Source organism: Anopheles coluzzii, chromosome 3 (genome assembly GCF_943734685.1).
Source record: "Anopheles coluzzii chromosome 3, AcolN3, whole genome shotgun sequence".
Taxonomy (NCBI): Eukaryota; Metazoa; Arthropoda; class Insecta; order Diptera; family Culicidae; genus Anopheles; species Anopheles coluzzii.
In genome coordinates, this window is record NC_064671.1 from 4,886,808 (window position 1) to 4,891,798 (window position 4,991).

Here is a 4,991-nt window from a genome sequence, read left to right on the forward strand (position 1 = left end):
TACAAAAGTTCATTAAATATAATTTGCACTTCGGAAGCTGTGCGCAGTAGACCATGGCCGAGTGGTGCAAGCTGAAGAAATGAATTTCAAGGAATCGCAACCCGGACACGGCCGTGGATGGTGGTGTAAGCTCTACTTTAACAAAAGAAGCCAGCAAGTCATTTCAACCACAATTGCCCGTATCTGCTCTCTTGCATAAGCTGCCAGTCGACAAATCGACTAACGAGGTTGAACAGCACTTCGCTTGCAGCGAGACAGGCCTCCGGATGAGTGAAAGTGTGCGGTACAGATCAGCGGAACCGAACAGAAGAAAGTACACTGGATGACCTTGGTTTGGAGAGGAGGTGAGTTTTCATTTTTTAGATCGCTACAAGGGACGTGAGCTATTTTTTGTTTGTTTTTTTTTCGCGCAACAAAAATCAATCTGTATGGTGTCTGTTGGGCGGAGAATGGGAGAGCAACACCCCATACTTAAACTCTGGAAAAAAACCCCTACAGCTGGATAAGGTGTTTAATTTATTGGCGTTTGCTTTTGGCGCAGCAACCGTTTTGGCGCCTCTTCCGACAGTCATCATAAGTCGATCAATGACGCAAATGGACTACCGATTCGAGAAGAATCTTCCGATTGCGCATTGGTCTGATTTTTTTTTTCGGGTGTCTCGAATGCTTCAGAAGCATTTTATGTTTGAATTCGATCAAGTGGCAAAATGTAGATAGCACGCTTTTTTGCGCCGGGATGTGTGTGTGCTGGATAGCAATTTGGTGTGGTTTGTTGCAATTAAAAATGATTGAATGCAAAGATGTGCGGTTTGATCGTTCCTAAATCTAGAAGAAAAGGGTGTTTGACCTCACTACACTACATTACGATCAAAGTTCAAAGTCTGAAGTGGAAGAGCTTGAATTGGAAACAACTAAAAGAGGGGTATGCGGAATGATTTCCACAGTAAAATAATAATCTCTGTACACAACCAATGCATGGGGTATTATAAATGATCCTGCATACCGTTTGCTCCAATTACTGGAAGCTGTGGTGACAATCGTTATTACTTTCACCCAGAATTGAATCGTTCAAACATAATACGGCCCATGGCGCACCCATTCGACAACAAATGGTGACCCAATTAACGACCGCATGGATTGGGAGATTGGTTGGGTCACTGGGGCACCCAATACCTTCGGCCGTGCCATGGTGTTGTTAATGTCGCTGTAAATAATCATCAACGCGTTCTGCCGGTGGCAGCGGAAGCGTACTGGCTACACTTTTGCACTGCAATTTATGCATCCATTTATCTTCCTAGCGAGCGCGCACGGTCGAGTTTTATGACCGTGCAACACATTATGACGTCCGATGGAACGTTTGGTTGTCGCGAGCGAAGCTTACAAGCTCGTCCCGGTGTGTGTGTGTGTGTGTGCCCATTAGAGGTGCGGTGCGGTTAGTTGCTAGATGGGATAGACTAAAGTCTGGTCTCGGGGAGAGGATTGGCATCGTTCCGTTATCGATTCCGTTGGCATACCGAACCACGGTACGGAAACGTCCCGCGGGATAACGTAGCTTTCTAAAAGTCATGTTTCATTTCTTCCTGATCGTTAGGCGCTTGGTTGTGTGTGTGTGGCTTGGGGCTCTCGTTTCCGGAAAGGAGGTTTTTTTTGGCTGATGCAAACGAATGGGAGAGAAGTGGAACATTCAATCGGTATTCGCGGAAGTGGATTGATTGTGGAAATCTTTTTTCCACATCATCGTGCCGAAACATACGTTTAGAAAGCCATGGATAGGACGATAACGATTGGACCGTATTCCATGAAACGATCAGAATGGTTTAATTGACTTTTGAAGCTTTTTTTGACAAAGTAGGAAATGCTTTTAGGGTCGAAGAGATAAGCTAGTGGATTGAGTGTGGGACAATTTGTGTTAGTTGGATGATACTCATTGTCTAAAAGTGTGGATTAGTTGGATGATACTCATTGTCGTATAATGTAAAGGCTAAAAAATCCACATTTTACGATACTTCACTTTGAATTGATATGGAATAATGAAAACACTATAGCTTGCTCCTTACAAAAAGAACACAATAATTAAATGATTTAATTGGAAAACAGGAAAATGTATGTTCATTCCCTTTTCTACTGACCCGAAGGGAAACAATGACAGATGATATCAAGCATTCAAGTGAAGGACATGCTCCTCTATCAAACTCAAACAACGGTTATGTTGCGGTCGTAGAACTATTAGTTTCCGCATTAGTCACAACCATCCACGCTGCGTTGGGTTTCCTGTACAGCCGAACGACAGCTTCGCTCGAAGCACTGTCGCGTCGAGATGAGAACCAAATGGCAAGCGGCATTGCCGATGGATGATGATGAATATTCAATGGGACTGCTCCATCCTCGCGGATATGTGGCATGTGTTTGTTTACCCTCCTACACAAACACACAGATACGTCAATCTAGGATGCAATCAAACGCGGGCTGTCGTTGTTAGTTTAACTTGTCCTTTTCCCGGTATGCATTCCGCTGCACAGATGACACCGTCGTGTGGGAATTGGAATAGATATACTAATGATTTCTGATTCGTTTGTTTCTACTGTTGAAAAAAGGGAGGTGTAATAGGAGAAAGAATAGTGCGAGATATGAGTTGATTTGTTTGAAAAAGATACTCAAAACGAAAAGATTGTAGAAGGAATGATAAAATATGATAACTACAAGACACTTTCGTAGGTAATTTTTCTTGCCTTCAAAGAAGTACATGAATATTGTTCTATATTGCTTCTGTTATTATTATTCCTTTATTTCGCCATTGTGGCCTCTGGCGTTCGGTTTCTGGGTAAAACAACAAAATGTGAATGTTAAAGAAATAAGCTTTCCAAAAGTACTTCCACAGAATGAAATAAAGTTTACGCGTTACCCGTTCGCAAAACTCGCTCTAAACCAGCCGAAACGTTGCGCCGATGTTCTGTGTGACCCCGTTCTCCGCCCGGCGGGTGCTTACTTGTAACTGCATCGGGATCGGGATACTACAGTGAAAGCACACCCCAGTGCACACCAGCAAACACCCACTCGTTCGTAGGTGTGTCACGATGGCTGGTTGGCACATTCCTTGTCGATGGTTCATGGTTCGGGGGGGAGAGAGAGAGAGAGAGAGAGAGAGAGCTCGTTGTTCCAATGCGAGCTCCATAGTTTTGATGAAAGACCCCGTATGATGGAATGTAATTTGTTATACTTATGATGCATGGAGTTTGGTTCCAGATAGAAAGCAATAAAAAAAAACAACCTTTCACCGTAACGGGAATCAAGTGTTTTAAGCGAAGGAAAAACATTTTCCCATCGACGTTCGACGAATAGCACTTGTAGATGGAGCTTTCGAGCGGTTTCGAGCTTTCGTGGTATAGAATGGTTGACTCGCGTACCAATAAATTGAGACTGTTTTTTTTTCTCGTACCAAAGCCATGCTGTTTTGATTGCGTTATCGGAGAGCGTTTCAGGCGAAATGTGTTGCTCGTACGGCGGTGCCATAGTTCGAAATGGTTTCATTTTGTTTTGAAGTTGGCACCACCGGCCACTGTTACTTTTTTACCCATCCACCTCGAGTATGTTGCAACAGTAGAATGATATATTTTTGAATTCAGAAAACGCGTTCATGTGTGTGTGCCTCTTAGCAACTATGTACGTGATGCTTGCTGTTGTTTTTTTTCTTCTACCATTTCAGTAGCTATGGAATAAAACGCTTTTTTGCTTTGCTTGGAATTTACACATTCGTTGGTGCAGGAGAATAAATTTTGTCGGCAATAATTGTGCAGCAATTAAATTGGATGACAAGGCCCGGCATTCGCGCAGCATTTAATCGGAGTGGAAAGCATTCGATTTCGAATTGATTCCAAACCGTTCTTATTCAGTATGTGTGTGTGTGCGTTTTTTGGCGTTTTTGCTAGCGAAAGGTGCAAAATGCTTTGCGTAAATGGGATAGAATTTACGTAAACATTGCTGAATGCGATTGATGGGTTTTGCAGACGCAGTAATTAAAAAGCTTCCAGAATTTATGTTGACGATTCAATTAGTAACTCACGAAGAGGAGTGCCTTATTTATACCTTTTTGATTTAACAATCAACGATTAATTAAACACATATCAAAAATATTTGTTGTTGCTAAGGATTATTGAAGGGAGTTTTTTTTTTAAATTTTGTTGCATTAAAATAATACTCAAGATCATGGGAAAGCTTATGAAAGGTTGTCATAGTTCAAGGGCAAGCAGTCAAACATAACTATACGCCCTTTGAAAGTGAAGTACATTAATGAAAAGCGCAGCAAAAGTGTATTGTATGAAAATGAAGGGAAAAACACAACAACAAGAAGCCCTTTACAATAAGCTCACCGGCAATTGTTCACGTTACCAAAGTTCAGTCATGTTTTATGTGGAATTTAGATTCATCGTTTTTGTTGGCCACCCTTTTTTTTTGTTAATTAAAACAAAACGTAATAGAGCAAGGGTGAGAAAGCAAAAGTATAAAATCATGTTGTATGACAGCGAAAAACATTCCGAAAAACATCGAAATAAGCATAAAAAAGTAATCATTGCAAGATGATGCAGGGCTTGTTTAGGTGTGAAGACAAACGTTTGCCAGAACGTTGGGCGTGACTTGGGGAGCATCCCATACCAAAGCAAGAACAAATGAAAAATGTTGCAAAACCTATAAACGCAAAAAGCTCATCTCACGATGCACTCGAGATAGGAAGGAAGCTTAAATGGAGGAAAAGAAAAATTAAGCTTAACAAGCCCCCCCCCCCCTCTTCCTTGAATGCACGCTTCGTAGCTAGAAGTTTCTATGGACGAAAACAACCGAATCTTCTCCTAACAGATTGCGGTAGAACAAAAAAAAACCCTATTGTACACATATCCTCGCAGCCACCGACGGAACTGCACGCGCCTGCCACGGGGATGAAGCCTGTGTGCGTGTGTGTGTGGGTCGCGCCGGGTGGTAAAATAAAACTTTGCGCA